Source organism: Schistocerca serialis, chromosome 4, assembly GCF_023864345.2.
Source record: "Schistocerca serialis cubense isolate TAMUIC-IGC-003099 chromosome 4, iqSchSeri2.2, whole genome shotgun sequence".
NCBI lineage: Eukaryota > Metazoa > Arthropoda > Insecta > Orthoptera > Acrididae > Schistocerca > Schistocerca serialis.
In genome coordinates this window covers 88,199,853-88,221,275 of record NC_064641.1, presented here as the reverse complement: position 1 = coordinate 88,221,275, position 21,423 = coordinate 88,199,853, and the positions used below count along the sequence as shown (strand labels likewise).

Sequence of the window (21,423 nt, the reverse complement as noted above, 5' to 3'; positions counted from 1 at the left end):
ACAAGTCGTTCTCTTATCTCCAAAGGTCTCTTTAATTTTCCTGTAGGCGGTATCTATCTTACCCCTAGTGAGATAGGCCTCTACATCCTTACATTTGTCCTCTAGCCATCCCTGCTTAGCCATTTTGCACTTTCTGTCGATCTCATTTTTGAGACGTTTGTATTCGTTTTTGCCTGTTTCACTTACTGCATTTTTATATTTTCTCCTTTCATCAATTAAATTCAATATTTCTTCTGTTACCCAAGGATTTCTACTAGCCCTCGTCTTTTTACCTACTTGATCCTCTGCTGCCTTCACTACTTCATCCCTCAAAGCTACCCATTCTTCTTCTACTGTATTTATTTCCCCCATTCCTGTCAATTGCTCCCTTATGCTCTCCCTGAATCTCTGTACCACCTCTGGTTCTTTTAGTTTATCCAGGTCCCATCTCCTTAAATTCCCACCTTTTTGCAGTTTCTTCAGTTTTAATCTACAGGTCATAACCAATAGATTGTGGTCAGAGTCCACATCTGCCCCTGGAAATGTCTTACAATTTAAAACCTGGTTCCTAAATCTCTGTCTTACCATTATATAATCTATCTGATACCTTTTAGTATCTCCAGGGTTCTTCCATGTATACAACCTTCCTTCATGATTCTTAAACCAAGTGTTAGTTATGATTATGTTGTGCTCTGTGCAAAATTCGACCAGGCGGCTTCCTCTTTCATTTCTGTCCCCCAATCCATGTTCACCTACTATGTTTCCTTCTCTCCCTTTTCCTACACTCGAATTCCAGTCACCCATGACTATTAAATTTTCGTCTCCCTTCACAATCTGAATAATTTCTTTTATTTCATCATACATTTCTTCAATTACTTCGTAATCTGCAGAGCTAGTTGGCATATAAACTTGTACTACTGTAGTAGGCGTGGACTTCGTATCTATCTTGGCCACAATAATGCGTTCACTATGCTGTTTGTAGTAGCTTACCCGCATTCCTATTTTCCTATTCATTATTAAACCTACTCCTGCATTACCCCTATTTGATTTTGTGTTTATAACCCTGTAGTCACCTGACCAGAAGTCTTGCTCCTCCTGCCGCCGAACTTCACTAATTCCCACTATATCTAACTTCAACCTATCCATTTCCCTTTTTAAATTTTCTAACCTACCTGCCCGATTAAGGGATCTGACAGTCCACGCTCCGATCCGTAGAACGCCAGTTTTGTTTCTCCTGATAACGACATCCTCTTGAGTAGTCCCCGCCCGGAGATCCGAATGGGGGACTATTTTACCTCCGGAATATTTTACCCAAGAGGACGCCATCATCATGTAATCATACAGTAAAGCTGCATGCCCTCGGGAAAAATTACGGCTGTAGTTTCCCCTTGCTTTCAGCCGTTCGCAGTACCAGCACAGCAAGGCTGTTTTGGTTATTGTTACAAGGCCAGATCAGTCAATCATCCAGACTGTTGCCCTTGCAACTATTGAAAAGGCTGCTGCCCCTCTTCAGGAACCACACGTTTGTCTGGCCTCTCAGCAGATACCCCTCCGTTGTGGTTGCACCTACGGTACGGCTATCTGTATCGCTGAGGCACGCAAGCCTCCCCACCAACGGCAAGGTCCATGGTTCACCCTCTCCACACTTCACTGTTGCCACCACACATGATGGCAAGTAACACTCTAAAGGCACTCGCCAAACCCAGACACCTCCTTCGGACTGCCACAGGGTATAGTTGATCCATCACTCCAAATCAGACGTTTCCAGCCATCCACTGTCCAGATGCGTTTTGCACCACGTCAAGTGCCCCTTACCACCACTGACTGCAGAAATGTGTAGCTTATGAGGAGCTGCTCCACAATTGTACCCCATTCTTTTTAACTCCCTATTCACTGTCACTGTTCTAGCTGGACTACTGGCAGTAATCCGCGATTAAAGAGTAGCATCTTCCCCTGATCATAACATGTAAGCTTTCGCGGCCGGCGTCTTCATTAATTAAAACTTCCGGGCTGAATTGCCATGGTCCATACATAAAACTTCTTCTCCTTCCTGACGTTTCGTTGCCTACTGCGGGCAACGTCTTCCGAGGCGAGGCGGCGACTGGCTGCTAGGCGCTGGAGGTCCCACTCATGTAGAGCACTTAGATGGCGCCACCACTTTTGAAGGCGAGAAGAATGTTCCGTTCAGCCCAAGCGAACCGTATTTTTTTACGCATGGAATTGGCGATGCTGCGGGAGCGGATCCATCAAACACATCGAGGACTTGCGGTAACCAGTAGTCAACTGTTAAATCTTCATTTACGTATTAGCAATACTATGCGGTTGGGTGACTGGAGTAATGTGGATAGATTAACATTTTATGGAATTTAGCGCATAAGTGTCTTCTAATAGGCAGAAGAAGTAGTTTGAGCATTTACAAAAACAGGAACAATTCCCATACATTTATCAACTTGTCCGGGAAAGAACTATCCAAGGAGCAAGTCTCTGTTCTCTCGAAAGGAGGAAATTTTGCTATCACTCCATCACAGATTCCTACGGAAGATATTGTTGCCAATATAGAAGCAAGAATTCGTCTGTCATCACCGCATTCTGTCGATGAAATCAGGATGGAAACAGCCAGGATACTACGTAAAGCCTAGCCACCCAGCAGTAATTTATCTCTAGGAGAAAAGAAGGCGTTACGGGAGATCAATGCGGACAGGAATATCATTGTACTTACTGCTGATAAGGGTAATACTACTGTCGTGCTGAAGAGTGAGGATTATCATAGGAAGATCAGTGACCTCTTGGATCTTACCACCTACAAAAACTGAAAATGGATCCTACAGCGAAAGTATTAAGTGCTAACCAGCGATTAATTAAAAGCTCTTCCATTCCTACAGAAGATAAAAATACCTTTGCAAAACGGAAGCTTACACTCCTAGACTGTATGGGTTACGTAAGATACACAAGCCCAATGTCCCATTGAGACCGATAGTAAGTGCCATTGGGGCTCCTACTCAAGAGCTGGCTAGATATCTTGCTTCTTTGTGGCAACCGTATATAGGTAAAACTGACAGTCATATTAAAAATTCCATGCATTTTATCGAAAAACTGAGGGAGATCACAGTTAGTCCAAGTGACATCCTCGTCAGTTTCGACGTAGTATCCCTGTTCATCATGGTTCCTGTTGACGAAGCTCTTTCTTACATAGCTGGCATGTTTCCTACTGATATAATAGCTTTGTTCCGACATTGTCTATCCTCGACTTATTTTCAATATAACAACGAGTTTTATGAACAAACTGACGGGGTGGCCATGGTTAGCCCTCTGAGCCCTGCTACTGCTAATCTATTCATGGAATTTTTTCAAAAACAAGTGCTGAAATTGGCCAAAAAAAGCCCTTTGAAGTGGTATCGATACGTGGATGACACCTTTGTGATATGGAATCATGCCGAAGAGGAACTGAGTGATTTTTGGTGCACGTAAACAGTTTCAATCCAAAGATACAATTCACCATGGAGAAATAGAGTAATGGACAACTAAATTTTTTGGATGTATTGGTTATTAAACCGGCAGATGGGACTTTAGGGCACAAGGTTTATAGGAAAGACGCACACACCGATCGTTACCTACATAAGAATTCGAATCATCATCCTAGGCAGAAGAGAGGAGTCATAAAAACTTTAGTGGACAGGGTTAATAACATCTGTGAGCCAATTTGTTTGCAAGAGGAATTAACCCATTTGCGAACGGCTTTCAAAAGAAATGGGTACACTGACAACGAAATAGATCGACCACTCCATCCTAGAAGAAAAGTGTCCGAAAATACCCGACAGCAACAACCGTCGGCTGGAAAAGTTTTTCTTCCATTTATTCATAACATTGCGGACCGTATTGGGAAAGTTTTGGCCAAATTTCAAGTGGAGACAATCTTTCGATCGACTAAGAAAATTAGTGAAAGTGTAAGATCAGTGAAAGACGCACGACACCCTTAACCACCCCAGGCGTGTATAAAATTCTGTGTAGATGAGCCATGGTTTATATTGGAACAACTAAAAGGAGTGTTAATACCCGCCTAACGGGACATAAAAGGAACTGTAGATTGGGACAAATTGACATATCAGCTGTAGCAGAACACGTTTTCAAAGACGGTGATCACGAAATAAAATTTAGTGAGACAAACGTGATACCTAGGACTTCACATTATTATACCCGCATGTATAGAGAAGCTATAGAGAAGCACGAAAATAATTTTAATAAAAAAGAAGAAGGATTAAAACTAGACAAGATATGGCGGTCGACTCTGTACCAACGAAGTGACTATCGATTACCTATAATCGAGAGAGACGGCACTAGCCAGAGATAGTTTCAAAGTCGAAAGCACGTGATGAGTGGTGGCGCCATCTGAGCGCTCTATATAAGCGGGACCTCCAGCGCCCAGCAGCCAGTCGCCGACTCACCTCGGAAGATGTTGCGCGCAGTGGGCAACGACACGTCAGGAAGGAGAAGCAGTTTTATATATGGACCACGGCAATTCAGCCCGGAAGTTTTAGTTAATGATCTTCCCCTAATTTTATGAGATGGATTACAACCAGGCTTCGCAGTGCTAGACGGTCCCTGTCCATCACTACTTGAGGTCCCTCTTATCCCCGTATCTGTTGTTCTGACTTTTGCCCCCTTCTGGGAACTGAGTACAGGTTTTTCATTTTAGTACAGAATTCACGTTTCCGAGCGGGACGAGAAATAGCGCTTTAGCAATCAGAAAATACCTATTTTTGTCTTAGTTATCACTTTGTTCACAAGAAGTTATGCCGATTCCTTGGTACGGCTGCGATTTTAGCACTGATACGCAGTCAATATGGATACGAACCTTAACAGACGGTGCCGAGAAAATGTCATCCATCTTTTTTTGTAGCACTGGTTTAACACCCCAGCGCGCGGATTCCGTCAACATTTCCCAACACATAGACTTAGCAGCAGTATACGTGCTTCATCTGTCCCCATTTCCCATAAGGACTCCTTCTGCCCTTGATGCACAATCGAATCAAAGAAATAGTTTACAAATTGTCTGTGTAACAAGAAAACCCTTGATGGCTTGCTGATTCTGCATTCTGTTTTACGCGACAGATCTATTGTAGTACACTCAGAAGAGCACAGCGAAGCTGTACTGTGGGTATGTGCATCTATACTTAGTTCCAAACAAATCAGTCTAAAAAATAAATATTTTCTATGCCAAAAGAGAGGGGAGGGTTGAGAATGCCTCCAGTATTCGAAACTTCTCAAAGTCTATGGCTGCAACTCAGCGCAAAATGCATTCATAGAGCTACGAGTTCTGTATCCTGTTCACCACATTGTCAGTGAATACAGCGTTCGAGCCTATCACGGTGCTGAAGAGGACTTCGTACTAGCAACTCCAGATGAAGTGCGCTGGATTGAAGGACTGGATATTCAGTTGTAAAGACAAACTTAAGTTTCTCGTGTGTCAGTATGTGCGTATGTATACGTCATTTAATTTTATGATATGTCTGTATTAGTTATACGCTAAATAAATAAATAACTAAATCTGTTTCGGCTGGCCCCGGCGGAGGTTCGAGTCCTCCCTCTGGCATGGGTGTGCGTGTTTGTCATTAGGATAATTTAGGTTAAGTAGTGTTAAGCTTAGGGACTGATGACCTTAGCAGTTAAGTCCCATAGGATTTCAGACACACATTTGAACAAATAAATCTGTTTCCTAGTTGGCATGTAGCACAATAATTTGTCAAATTGCTGGGACGAGGATTACCTTGGTGCAGTGCTACACCTGAAACTTGATTCTACCAGTCAATTTGACGATGGTTTTGGGATGTTCCCCACATTCATCTAGCCATATACAAAATCTAGTCTACATTCTACCTAACTAATCAAACAAGATGTAGCTTACGAAGCAGTCGACACTTAAAAACAGAAGTCAGGGAAGTAATGCGGTAAATCCTTTAACATGTCCGGATTTTCTTTTTTTTTAATCAAAGTGCAATGGATGGTTATTCCCTCTTCCTCCACTTCTAGGGGCATTAATGTGACATTTCCGCTGAAACATGGCAGGATTTTCTGAGTAATTCTTTTTTCCTGTTTCAGGTTTATAATTTCTAGTTTCAGCGTAGCACAGGAGTATAAAAACATTGTTTTTATTAATATTTTCTATCTTCATTCCACAATTCGCGGTGTAGCCTAGATTTAATTGAATGGGGATGTAATTTCAGATAATTGGAATAGACCCATATTCGTGTTAATAACATGAGAAGGTGTACTTCGCACCTACTACCGAAATACCCGTACTAAACGTTGTACCCATATTCGTAATAATAACATAAAACGATTTATTTTGAATCTACTACTGAAATATGCAAACCGTTTAGGCTCCAAAATAATCTACCTTAAAAATACTGTGTAGATAATTATCCGTCTTTTAAGATACAATAAGTTTTGTTCACTTCTTGCCAAATTTAGTTGTGGGGCACCACACTTGCAAAACTCACCGAATCAGTTATATCAAAAACCAAAACTGGGTGGCTTTGAATCTTGCAGTCTCATGCATAATTTTCCGCGGACGAGCGCCGCACATCTAGCTACAAGATAAAATCGGCACTCGTGGCACATGGATGGTTGCAGTGCAGCCTAGGAATCCATAAAATGGATCATCGAGTCGAGTTGTTCTGCCGCCGTGCGGCCAGGTCATCAGTGTATTAGGCCTCCATTGGGCAGACCCAGTGAGGTGGGGTTGCGCTTAGCACAATGGTCTTGCGTTTGGAAGGACGACGGTTGAGATTCGCGTCAGACCATATTCATTAGGGTTTCCGCGATTTCGCTAAGTCACTTCAGACAGATTGCTGGATGTTTCCTTCGCGAGGACACGGCCTATTTCCTTCATATCCACGAAACAATCCGGGCTTATTCTCCGCCTCTAATGACCACGGTGTCGATGGGACATTAAACCTTCTTCTTCCTTCTTCCACTGCCCTCGCAGGTTCCCCAAACCCCTGCCGATGAGTATCGCAGACACCGTTTGCATAGAAAGCTTCCCGGCACTGTGAAGCCATGGTAGCCAGCCACCACCGCCGCCAGGTTGGCTTCAGCTGGGTCTAACGTGGCGCTGAGTCAGCCGCAGACACGCCTAAAGCTGCTGCTCAGACTGAGCTCTGCAGCACAGCCTTGATTTGCAGGAGGCAAACATCGTCGCGGACGTGGGCGCATACCGTCCCCACAAAGTCACTGGTAGTGCTCTGACTAATAAATGTGTTCTGCTCAGCTGTTGGTGTCTCGTTGACTGTTTCATGAGATCCACGACCGCCGTTCTAGCACGAAATTTCTGAGTGGGGAGGAGTCAGGCCGTTCTGACAGCAGAACAACAAATCCTGATCCCTGCAGTAGTGGTTGTAGGAAAAACTCTGTTAAGATTACAAAAATACATAGATTAGTTATTCTTTTAATGTATTTCGATAGTAGCGTGACGGGTTTAGTCTTTTACCATTATTCATATTATCAATAAACATGTGGAAAGATGGGGATATTATCAGGGACATGGAAGGCATCAGGGAAGTGTTGAAGAATTGTGTTGAAATCTTACTGAATGTGGAAAATGAACAAGGAAGTGACGCAGAAGTCATTGAAGCAGAGAAAGAACAGCATACAATTCCTTAAGCATAAACTGTAAATGCCTAGAAACAGATGAGCGGTGTGAAGGTGGCGGAAGCAGATGAGTGGACAGCGTATGTTATTAAGGCAGTTGGGAACCAAGGAATACAATGGTTATATCGTATGCTGGGGACGATGTGGAAAGAGAACAAAGTGCCGGATGATTGGAGAAATGGACTTATATTACCATTGTGTAAGAAATGAAGTAGAAAGAATTGCACAAACTATCGAGGACTCACAGTGCTATCACATTGCCTTAACATCAGGGAAAACATCGTAGAAAAGAGACTGCGAAAAATCCAGAATATCAGTTTGGGGAACAATGGCATAGATTCAAAAGTAACACGATACAACTTACTTTTGCTCTCCGTCAGTTAACGAAGAAGTATTGGGATAACGAAAAGTGTCTGATAATAGTGTTCCTGGAGTTGGGAAAGTCATACGACAGTGTACCATGGGGTAAAATATGGGAATAGTTCAGAAAATATAACGATCCTGATTTATTAATTAAAAAAGTTCAGCTGCTGTATGAAGATCGTGAAAGCAGTGTACAAGTAGGAGGTGGAAGATCATAATGGTTTTGAATTATTTTAGTCAAAGAGATGTGTGCAGCAAGGCACTTCACATTCCGCATTAATCTTCATTACACGTATGGACACAATACTGAAAGAAATCAAAGATGTAGGAAATGATAGGCCTCAGTGCTTTTGCTTTTGCTGATGACATCGCAATTTGAGGAGAGACAAAAATGGAGGTGCAGAGGAGACTGGATTAATGGAATAAAAATTAAAAGAATTCAAGTTACTGAAGATGTGTGGGACACTTATACTCTATAACATCACTTTGGGAGAGAGAAGTTTGAATGTGTGAAAAGTTTCAATTATATCGGTAGTGTCATATCAAATGGTGGAAGTGCCAAACTAGAAGTTTCAAGCAGAGGAATAAAATGATGCAGCCTCTTCCACCAAGTCCGGAACCTAATCTGGAACAACCGAGCCCATTTAAGAGCTAAACAGACTATGTATAAAACCTATCTCCTGCCAATCACGACGTATAGTCAGGAGTCTTGTGTCATTGAAAGAAGAGAGTCAGATACAGGTTAACTAGGGTGTCTCACCAAACTATGCCACCTCAGATATCTCTGGAACAACAACAGATATTCAAAAACGATTGTCACCAGCATGAACGTACGGCAGGACCTTAGGAAACCAAATACTATGCGTAATTTTAAAACGTAAACAAATACTATTTTCAACACAAACGTATGTATTATTTCGTTTGCTGTCAGTAGCATGAAAAATCACAAAAATATGGCGTTGGTTGTATCGCAATACGTCAGTTACATCCCGAGAAATTTCGAAGCGAAGTTGACGCTTTAAATAAATGAAGAGCACTGCTAGCGCACGTCCTGGGACTCAAGCGTGCACCTCACGCTACCGGTAATCGTGATGTGATTGACATACTACGCCAATGGAATGTTAATGTATGGTGTGATACTGTATGACAACACATTATTGGCCCATATTTCATTGATGGCTCTCCTAAGGGGGGATATCTTAGCCCCTTCTTGAGCTGTAACTTACTTGAACCGATCCACCCCTTGTAATGTGTCAAATAATGGCGTATCAGAATGATGGATGTCCTGCGCATAATGTTTATTGCAGCGAAGTGACAACTAGCGGTAGAATTAATGGTAATACAGTTGGTTTCACGTTTTTAAACTTCGTAAGTTCTGAAATATGTGGCTTGCAAAGGATAACAAACGCCGTCGCAGTTTCTGACGTAATGCATCGCATGTAGTACATCTACATCTACATCTACATTTATACTCCGCAAGCCACCCAACGGTGTGTGGCGGAGGGCACTTTACGTGCCACTGTCATTACCTCCCTTTCCTGTTCCAGTCGCGTATGGTTCACGGGAAGAACGACTGTCTGAAAGCCTCCGTGCGCGCTCTAATCTCTCTAATTTTACATTCGTGATCTCCTCGGGAGGTATAAGTAGGGGGAAGCAATATATTCGATACCTCATCCAGAAACGCACCCTCTCGAAACCTGGCGAGCAAGCTACACCGCGATGCAGAGCGCCTCTCTTGCAGAGTCTGCCACTTGAGTTTATTAAACATCTCCGTAACGCTATCACGGTTACCAAATAACCCTGTGACGAAACGCGCCGCTCTTCTTTGAATCTTCTCTATCTCCTCCGTCAGACCGATCTGGTACGGATCCCACACTGATGAGCAATACTCAAGTATAGGTCGAACGAGTGTTTTGTAAGCCACCTCCTTTGTTGATGGACTACATTTTCTAAGCACTCTCCCAATGAGTCTCAACCTGGTACCCGCATTACCAAAAATTAATTTTATATGATCATTCCACTTCAAATCGTTCCGCACGCATACTCCCAGATATTTTACGGAAGTAACTGCTACCAGTGTTTGTTCCGCTATCATATAATCATACAATAAAGGATCCTTCTTTCTATGTATTCGCAATACGTTACATTTGTCTATGTTAAGGGTCAGTTGCCACTCCCTGCACCAAGTGCCTATCCGCTGCAGATCTTCCTGCATTTCGCTACAATTTTCTAATGCTGCAACTTCTCTGTATACTACAGCATCATCCGCGAAAAGCCGCATGGGACTTCCGACACTATCTACTAGGTCATTTATATATATAGTGAAAAGCAATGATCCCATAACACTCCCCTGTGGCACGCCAGAGGTTACTTTAACGTCTGTAGACGTCTCTCCATTGATAACAACATGCTGTGCTGAGAGCACGGGTTGCCTGCACTGTCACCTGTATCCTGCCGTAAACATACCAGTATCATTAAGGCACGCTCTACCTTCAGTGTGAAAGAGTCTCCTAATCTGGTCTGCTGAACTGCTCTCATACTGTAACGTAATTCACATACGTTGCTACATTAAAACCTGTTTTCTTGTGATTTATTACATTTGCCGTCATCTAGTCGATATTCCGGCCTTCAGTAACAAAGAAAAACTAGATATTATTTCAGTTTATGGCGAATGTCACAGAAATGCAACCGCAGCTGTGACACTGTATGCTGAACCCTTCCCAGATCGGCGGCGTCCGTCACGTCGAACCACTGGCAACATCTGCAGGACACTCACGAAAACAGGAAGCTGGGCTCCCACAAAACGTCGACGTGCAACGCCAGCGACTGGCAATGGAAACTAAATTGCTGTTCTGGCTGCTTTAGCGCACAATCCGCAGGTGGGTGTGCGAGAAATTTCACGAGGTGCAGGAATAAGCCACAGTAGTGTGTGCAGAATCTTGCATCGGCAACGGTTTCATCCGTACTACATCTCATTGCACCAAGAACTGCACGGGGATGACTTTGAATGCCGCATTGCATTCTGTCGTTTTGCACTTCACCAGCTGGAAGGTAATCCAGTGTTCCTAAGCAATACGTTTTTACGGAAATCATGGCAATTTGAATCTGCGGAACATGCACTACTGGTCCGTGCAAAATCCCCACTGGATTCGCCAAGTTGCTCATCAACGACAGTGGAGTGTCAATGCTTGGTGCAGTATCATTGCTAACTGTATTGTAGGTCCCTATTTTTATCGTGGAACATTGAATGGACAGCGATGTACATAATTTTTTTAAACACTCACTAGCGCTCCTCACGGATGATCTAGGATTGGAAACTCGTCTATCAATGTGATTTCAAAATGATGGATGTCGCGCACACAATGCAAAACTTGCCAGAGACCTTCTAAGTGCGACATTTCCAAATAGGTGGATGGGGCGGGGAGGTAGGCCCCTACTGTGCGATGACCAGCAAGGTCCTCCGACTTCACGCCATTAGACTTTTTTCTCTGGGGCGCAGTGAGAGAGAGGGTGTATCAAGAACCCCCAACGACAGTAGAGGATATGCAACATCGTTTTACTGCGGCGCGTGCGGCAATATCTGTAGAAGCTCTACAATCTGTGCAACACACTCTCGTTACCCGTCTTCAAACGTGTATTGATGCAAACGGAGGGCACTTCGAACATATGTTGACGTGACACAGTTTCATTGGTCAAGATGTGGGTGTATTTTCTATGCTGGATGTAATGCACAACAGTTGCTGTGGGCGACGGGGCTCTAGTAAACGTGTTTAGCAGAGTGAATTCAAGTGTGTTGTCTCTAACTGTGGCTCTAGTTGTCTTTTCGATAGAATAAACATACATTTACAATTTGAAAAACGCAACTTTGCGTTGGACGTGTTACTTGTTTATTTTTGTGGATTGTGCATACCTTCCCATCGTGTGAGCCCCTGAAACAGGCAGCGTGAGGTGCATAGTTGAGTCTCAGGACGTACGCTAGCTGTGCACTTCATTTGTTTCAAGTGCCAACTTCGTTTCGCATTTTCTCGGGACGTAACTGACGTATTGCGATGTAACCAACGTAATTATTTTTGTGATTTTTCATGCTATTGATTGCATACGAAAAAATAAGGGGTGTCCATTTAAAAATACACAAGTTTGTGTTGAAAATAGTATTTGTTTACTTTTTAAAATTTCGCATAGTATTTGCTTTCCTAAGCCCCTGCCGTACGTTCATGCCGGTGAAAACCGTTTTTAAATATCTATTGTTGTTCCAGAGATATTTGAGGAGACATAGTCAGGTGAGACGCCCTGGTATGTAAGGAGAGACAGGTGGCCTTGTCTATGGAGGAAAGAATGAGCGCTGCAAGATTGTACTGGTTGGGTCATGTGAAGGGAACGCATCCGTCTAGAGCATCACGCCAGTATTTGGAGACAGAGGAACCAGGAAACAGACCGGCTGGGCGGCCTAGGAAGAAATGCAAAAGCTAGATTAATGAAAATCTCAAGAGGAAAGCAGTAACGTTGTATGCAATGGAGAGAGAAAAGCTTTACCAGGACGAAAATCAAACGGGACATATCGTTCACAAAGTTCCTACCAGGATCGCTGGAAGGAAATTATGGTGCTGATAATGATGGTTTTAATCACACAGTTTCTGAGAAGTCACTGGAACGGTTTGTATGTGTGCAGAGCGATTTAATATGGAAAGATCACAAATTAATCGTAGGAAAAGAGTTCTCACACGAAGGAGAGAGAGAGAGAGCTTACAAAACCCTCGTTTGACTGATACGTTAATATTTCTCCAGTGGAACTCCTACCAGGTAGGACATAGGAGAAACAGATAATATACAAAGAAGAGCAACACATTTTGTAACGGGTTTAATTAATGCAAAAGCGCCGTGGAAACGTTCACCCAGCTCTAGCGGCCGACAATATAAGAGAGGCATTGAGCACCACGATATGGTTTACTGTTAAGTGCCTATTTTCATAGATGAGTCAGCCAACATTGCTTCCAACCACAGACATCCTGTGAAAAGAACATAAAGGTAAAATCAGAGAGATTCGAGCTCTTATAAGAAGGCTTACCAACGTACGGTCTTTCCATTCAACATTCACAACTGGAACGGTAAACGGGGGGAGAGTCAGCGGTGCATAAAGTATCTTCCGCCACACACCATAAAGTGCTTTGCGTAGTTTAATTGTAGAAACTCTAACTATCTTTAAAGTTAATTGACGTTTGATTGACATTTCTGGATAACTGAGTACGGGTACGACAATTCTCTCTCTGGAACAGGCAAACTTATTCATAATTGGTGTCGTAATCATGCGTCGAGATACGGTAGAAGTTTCTAGCATGCATACAGTGTTGATAAATTAGGAATTTCGTGTCTTGAAGTATCTAATGCCTATAAAGGTAATTTTGAATAAATCCTCTTTATCAGAAGTGTTTTGAACAGTCTACCTAGCCGAAATGTTCATTTCTCTGTCAAAAATCGTGCAGCCCACAAAATAAATCCGAATCCGAAATTCTCTCAAGGCATCTTTTTTATTTCCACCTATGTCGAACGTAGGTCTGTCTGCCATTTATCTCGAACTGACACACCTGTCTTTTAGTAGCGTCAGTCAACACTTTCCCTATAGGGTGTCGTTGCACTGAGTTCTGTTACCAACTACAAAAAATGTTCTTTAAAATTCTTTACATGTCTATTTCAGTGGCACTCCACCTACGTTAACAGAGCAATATTTTATTCATTAAAGACAGATTTCATAACTCTGCTTTCATGTGTCCATCATATTCACCTACAACCATCGTGTTGAAAAAAGAAATGTTTGTTTACTGTCTGGCTGTTCCACTTCTATTTTGTCACGAATAGATCATCCTTTATCTTTTGCATTTAACTTCACCTGACAATGGTACTTTCCTGAGTCTTAAAATGCCTAGTAAGAACTAAGTATTCTGTACTGAACAACAAAACATCTGGTCTCTTCCTGAGTTTCCTCAAGATAAATCTGTAGCTTACACACGAATTAAATTCCTCACGGATTCCTTGCGTACATAAGTGATTTATATCCATCTACGTGACCAATAGCCATGTCTTAATGGCAGGCTACATCAACTAAATCTGCAGGCTAGTTGTCATGCTATGATCGGTTGTGGTAGTGGTGGCGCGTGTCTTCATGTGACAAGTATATTTCAGTGTGTGATTTCTGTGGGGTAGTTTAAACTGATCCAGCGTCAAGCGATGTGCGATCATAGTCTCCGACAACGAGCGTTATAGATGTGTATTTTCCAGTGTCAGGGTTCACAATGAATTCTTCAACAGACACTTCTCACGTTTTTTTTATCTAGAATAGAATTCTTACGTTAACATACTTCATTATAGTCCTCTCATAGTGGCTTCTAAAAAGAATGCTTACATTAGAATATGTTCTGAAAGAATCTCTGTAGTAAAAAGTTCAGATCATTATCTCGAATAGGTGATTAGTATCAATTTTAAATAAAAGTTTTCTCCTCTGTTCCGCTCTTCTGTAATTAGATTCTTTTAGCTGCGTCTAGCTGGAGTGTCCAGTCAGCCTGAGGCGTCAGTTCTGTATGATAACAGGAATTTCTGCAAAAGATATCAAATGATTTCACGGATAAATCCTTTGTTCGAAATACTGTAACTGGTCTGGAACTAGTAACATTATTTTGAGGAGTGAAACACCTTTGTATTCTTCTCTTTTAAAACTACGATATTAGCAAAAGAAAATACTCTAGTTCCGTTTGAAAGGGCGAAGTTGATATCTGTATCTCTGTGATTAAAATAGCTATGAAAAGATAGTAAACGTTATTTAGTGAAGAATTTTTCACAATTAACTTGGGTCAAAATAGAATTACGGTATGTTAAATGGTTAATGAAATATGAGTTGTGAACAGTTTAGTTCTATCAGTCAGTATAGGCAGGGGCTATCACAATCCACTGAATTTGCCTTTCTGCTGAACTTACCTTTAACGGCCAGTGTTGAAGCTAATGGATTAATTGTGGGTAGTTTTACCTTATATCTTTCTTTAGAGGAGGTCCATGCGTTGATTATCCTTCGCGCCAAAGCTATCAGTCACGTTATCTTCAAATGTCTCATTCCTTGTCTTTTTTTGTGTGGCATATGTGCAAAAAGAACACCTCATTTGTCATAGAATTGCAAATGCGTTTCTTAGTTATTTTAAGGGTGCTTATACTTCTTTCAGAAGAATCTGTAGTGACAGTGAATGTAAGAATGAGTTTGATAAACTTCGTTACTTCGTTATAAATATTGTGAAGATGATTGCCCATTGAGTTTTAGAAGGTCTGCATGTGATAACTACTTATATTTATCAACCTAAATGTTTCCTAACTCATTTTCCAGTCGTTCATTGTTGAAGAATGGGCAAGTTGTCAGAAGGCCATTCAGCTTCATTGTTGGGAAATTTGATTTATAGTTTACACACTGATTGCTACCAAGCACCTCTATGAACTAAATATTCTGAAGATCTATAAAATGCATGACCATTTGCGCTATTGTGTCATCTATGTTCTCTTGACAACATCTTAAGGGACTGAAATTCACACTCATTAATACTTATTTCACTGTGAAGTTTCTTATTTCAGTATTCTGTACAAGATGTCGCAGTTGTTTCTAAACAAATATCCTTCAACAAACTGATGATCTTCTTGATTTCAGCATTTCACATACTAATGTCACATCCACTTCTGAGAATGGCCTAAAGACAGGAATTTTCGTCAAAACTTCTTCATCGCTCGACGTTTCGATACCTCTGCTGGAGTCTTCTTCAGCCTTCAAGCGGTGTTCCTGTGTAACCATCCAGGGACACCAGTGGGATTCTGAAGGACACCCCAGCAGATGCATCGAAACGTCAGCTATTGCAAAAGTATGAAGAGGACTGTGACACAAGCTAATAACTCAGACTTTTCATTAATAATCATGAAACTTCCTGGGAGATTAAAAATGTGTGCTGGACCGAGACTCGAACTCGGGACCTTTGCCTTCCGCGGAGAAATGCTCTACCACACATACCGCTGCAAGGTGAAAATATCATTCTGGAAACATCACCCAGGCTGTGGCTAAGCCATGTCTCCGCAATATCCTTTCTTCCAGGAGTGCTAGTTCTGCAAGGTTCGCAGGAGAGCTTCTGTGTAGTTTGGAAGGTAGGAGACGAGGTACTGGCGGAAGTAAAGCTGTGAGGACGGGGCCTAAGTCGTACTTGGGTAGCTCAGATGGTAGAGCACTTGCCTGCGAAAGGCAAACGTCCCGAGTTCGAGTCTCGGTCCGGCACACAGTTTTAATCTGCCAGGAAGTTTCATATCAGCACGCACTCCGCTGCGCTGAAGAGTGAAAATCTCATTCTGGAGTAATAATCATGCTGTTGTTGAAGCTCTTTTGCCCGTGTTTCCTTTAACAGTACATATGTTTTTGGATGGGTCTGTCTTTAGCAAAACACCTGTTTTTTTTTTATGACAAACGTGTTTCACGGCAGTTGCAGCAGAATCAGTGTGCTCTTATTTTATGGCTTTTCACCAACCATGAAGTAAAAGCTCACTGAAGCTGCTGCAACTGCAGTGAAACATGTTTGGGATAAAAAAGGAAACTGTTTTGCTAAAGGCGGACTCCATCCAAAAACATATGTCTTTACCGTTAATGATAATGCCGCGAAAGCCTGCACAGTTATAGAGGAATGTTTGTCCACACTCGTTAGCCAGAAGTCAAAGATCCCTTAGGGTTTGTAGGAGTTAAGTCATTTCCTTGATGAAGGCGCTAAAACTGTGAACATGGTGTTTGGAATTACGTGAAATTGCTGTTATCGAGCATACAATAGTTTTAACGGTATTATTTTGCGACCTGTCATGTTTCATTTACCTCATAAAAACTAAAATAGTCGGAATGGGAGACACAGAACTCATTTTATAATTTTTGCAGACAATTTTATTTGCAAAAATTAATTTGTACATAATTTACTTTTGTACAGCGGGGAAGGTATCGACAGATTGGGTGAAGGAAGAGCAGTCAGGTTTAGCCGAGGAGAGCGGCCTTGGCGTGCAGGTGGGCGGCCAGGCCGTAGGGGGCGGCGGCGGCGTAGGCGTAGGGGGCGGCGACGACGGGGGCGGCGGCGGGCACCACGGGCACGCCCAGGGTGTTGCGCACGGCCTCGGCGGCCTGGATGTTGAGGTGCGCCGCCTTGACGACGGCCACGTCGGGGGCGTCGGCCGGCACGATGGACGGCAGGGGGATGCCCAGCGTGTTGCGCGCCGCCTCCGCCGCCTGCGTCGCCAGGTGCGCCGCCTTCACGGCCGCCACGTCGGGGGCGTCGGCGGGCACCGGGATGGCTGCCGGCACACCCAGACCCAGGTAGCCGGGGGTGGCCACCGACACGGCAACGACGGCGCTCAGGATAACCTGCAAACACACACGGAGCGAACGCTCTTCTCAAAACTGCTCACGCGTTTCACGGACAATGCAACAAAAATATATTGACCAACTTGGAGGAGTTTGGGAGGGTGTGTTGAGGAACAAATTGAGGACAGGAAACGTCATATTACTACGTTACAAAGCGTCAGAGGTACGGCGGAAAATGCCTGCTGCTTGACCACCCTATTGAGAGAAAACACAACTTGTGTGACGGACTGTAGGCCAAACTGTTCACAATGCATCTGTCAGTGTTCATGACCTTACACAACCTCTGATGCGTGCACATCTGCCCCAACAATACTGTTGACTCCGCCAAGAGCAGAGGCATTTGATGTTAAGGTGTGTCTACTCTTGGGAGCCGACCACATTGCTCACAAGTATGTATGTTGCTCAGGAGTACCTCATGAATCACTTGCTGTTGGTAAAGTCAGGAAAGAAAGAAAACTGGTTTAACGTCCCGTCGGCGTCGAGGTGATTAGAGTTGGAGCACAAGCTTGGATGGCATCAAGGATGGGGAAGGAAACCGGCGGTCTCTTTCAAAGGAACCATCCAGCATTTGCCTGGAATGATTTTGGGAGATCACGGAGAACCTAAATCTGGAAGGACAAACACAGTTTTGAACTGTCGTTCTTACAAACGCGAGTCCAGTGTGCTAACCACTGCACCACCGCACTCCGTCTTGCTGTTGGTGTTTCTGACAAGCTCTGGCGAGGGATGCTGAGGTTCAGTGTGGACTATAAAATGCCGTGATTGAGGCTAGACAGATTTACAACTCAGGTTTGCTGTAGAAGAAGTGGCTGAGAGAGGGGCATTTTCGTTAGAAACTACGACAGTATCAACTATCACTGGAGGACGTTTCCTGACAATTATTCGTAGTTTCAAATAATTCCTCAAGGCCCTCGTTACGTCACTCGACATAGGTGGTTAGATTTCAGCAGCACTACGCACACAGTATGAGCGTTTGCTCTATCGAACACATTCTGCAACACGTCAGGGATTGTGCTGATCCTAACTATCTGACCGGCCAGTGTTGCCGTGCGGTTCTAGGCGCTTCAGTCTGGAACCGTGTGACCGTTACGGTCGCAGGTTCGAATCCTGCCTCGGGCATGGGTGTGTGTGATGTCCTTAGGTTAGTTAGGTTTAAGTAGTTCTACGTTCTAGGGGACTGATGACCATAGATGTTAAGTCCCATAGTGCTCAGAGCCATTTGAACCATTTGAACCTATCTGGACCAAACTCTTCAAGGATCTCTAAAGGAAACTGGCAATGGATGCCCTGGCGTATTTAATGCTAAAGCGTCTAGGAAAGCTAAATGAGATAGACATTGAGGGTCCTGTCGGCATCCAGGTCATCAGAGAGATCGCGAAGAAGTACGCCAGAGGACATGAAGGGAAGCTATCAGTTCGCGAAGAGTTCTCCTGTGTCTGTATCATAAAATTATCACACGAGGGAACACAGTGCTATGCCATTGGATTAGTATTCTGTGTTATGATAGATCGATATCACCCCCACCGGTGTCTCACAGTAGACGCTGTCAGCAGTCGCTCGGCAACCTGGCGAGTCCAATGATGCGCGCCCGCTGAGTCATGCTTTAGCGGCTCCCACTACGAGCGCCCCGTGTCTCTGCAATATAGGATGGCTGGCGGCAGCTACATGGCCCAGTGTCAATTGCAGGCTTCTACAGTCTTTAGTTTTAATCACCTTCGATAGTTTGCTAATGCATTAGTAGCTTGAACCTCACACTGCACAATGTTCTTTATTTTGCTTCTTCTAATAGCTAGTTATTGCTGTTTGTTCCCTTATAAAGTTTCTTCGCAACAACTGGAGTTAAGTAAAACTTCGGTTTACTGTATTCACACGTTCGCTAATGATTTCTGCTCCTGTCCAGCTTCCCTAACACGACAGCTACTGCAGCGCTCCATACCCCGCCTCTCCTTATTGGTGTGTACGATGCAGTTCACAACATACTCAGATAGAGTCGGGACCAAATCTCTTTCTAGCTACCCAGCAATACAAGTAAACATTCACTCAAACAATTTATGAATCTCCCCGATTACATTATATATGCCTTTGGCCCTGTTTCCTGTTCCCGACGAATCAGTTGGCAAATTTCTGGAACAGAATATCGAGACAGTATGCACCAAACCCTTTTTCTAATTTGGTCAAATTTAGCACACTACCAGTTCGCAGGAGGCGAGAGGCAGAGCAGATAATTACAGAAAAACACTAACCAAATATCTTTCTCCTCAGTGGTATTCCCAGCTAATATTTTTACCTTGATTTTGCGATATGAAACAGTCCAAGTAGTAGGCCAATACCTTATAATTATCAACAAAAGAGACGTGCTGATTCATACCAAGAGAGAAATCGGAACTGTCGGCTTCGACAGCATGTGAATGATTGATTCTGATTTTCTTTTCTCCGATTCCACTGAAGGAGGATGCCAACAACGTAATAGAAGAATTGGAAATAAAAAAACCACGAAATACTAAACTAATTACAGAAATGTGTAAATTATATGTAGGTAATCCGAAGAATGAAAAGTAATCGACTGAGTATTTCGTTTAATTAGGGCCAGCAGTAGACAGTTGGATATCAAAATGATAGAAATTAAAAATAATTTGGAATTAATTTGAGAAACCAAACGATATGTTGTAAAACTAATTTGTCATTAGCGTCGAGTAGAAAATTAAAGATAGTTCTATCATTAGACGTCAAATAACTTCCCAAAATTTCGAATTGTTCAACAAGCAACAGAAAAAAGCAAGTTGGGAATAGCTGGGAGGCGGGGAAACACAGACTTGTGGTCAAGAGACAATATTTTTGAACTATCGTAGTAGTTGTTGTATCCAAAACCCGCTCGAGCTACCACCAGGTCTGGGTGTTACGGTCGGATATTGTGGCATGGTTAATTGAAGGGGTGGGCAGATGCCATTCATGTTGCCACCCTGTACCCCCCAGGACAGAGTCAGTGTACCCCAGCTGTATGTATCTAGTGTAAACCATGAAATAGTGCGAATATGTGTCAAATGTCTGCGTGTCATGTAACTGAAGTGGATCGTGGGGAAGAGCCCGGTATTCACCTAGTGGCATGTGGAAAACCGCCTAAAAACCACAACCAGGCTGGCCGGCACACTGGCCCTTCGTCGCTAATCCGCTGTGCGGATTCGATCCGGCGTCGGCGCGCCTACCTGAGTCCCAGAAGCAGCGCATTAGCGCTCTCGGCTAACCTGGTGGGTGAACTATCGTAACTGCAGAGGGCAAACAGAAATGGAGGTACACGCGAAATAGCCGCGCGGGATTAGCCGAGCTGTCTAAGGCGCTGCAGTCATGGACTGTGCGGCTGGTCCTGGCGGACGTTCGAGTCCTGCCTCGCCATGGGTGTGTGTGTCTGTCCTTAGGGAAATTAAGGTTAAATAGTGTGTAAGATTAGGGACTGATGACCTTAGCAGTCAATCCCATAAGATTTCACACACATTTGAACATTTGTACACACGACATACAGCCTTATCGACTGAGAGAAAGTGGGCGAAAATATTTCGTTGCTGGAATCCTCGTGGTAATAGAGAAGATTTTAGACAATGACATCAATAAGGATGTACCCGAAAAGAGGAAGTAGAAGTGCCGCGCGGTCTGAGGCTCCTTCTCACCGTTCGTGTAGGTCCCCCTCCCCGTTGGAGGCTCTAGTCTTCTCTCGGGCATGGGTGTAAGTGTTTTCCTTAGTATAAGTTAGTTTAATTAGTGTGTAAGCCTAGGAACCGATGACCTCTGCTGTTGGGTCCCTTAGAACCTTACTCCAAATTTCCAAGTAGAAGTTTTGGAGTAGCCTACTAGTGGTTTGCACTAGGAAAATGTCCTATGGTGATGATTATGTGCAGAAACTGAGACTGTACAAGTATCAGGGAATAGATTATGTGTTAAAGGCAATCCGCTGATAGTGCAGGAGAGACCCGTCTGCAAGGTGGTGGAGTGGTCCGTGAACGGACGCGTCGGCGTGACAAGGTCAGTAGCGG

General features: G+C 43.4%; 1 protein-coding gene across 1 annotated transcript in view; it reads right to left on the bottom strand.

The window, feature by feature from the left end:
* Positions 1-21,423, bottom strand: part of LOC126475385 (cuticle protein 18.7-like) — a 131,121-nt gene that overhangs the window by 109,583 nt on the left and 115 nt on the right. The window lies entirely within an intron of this gene.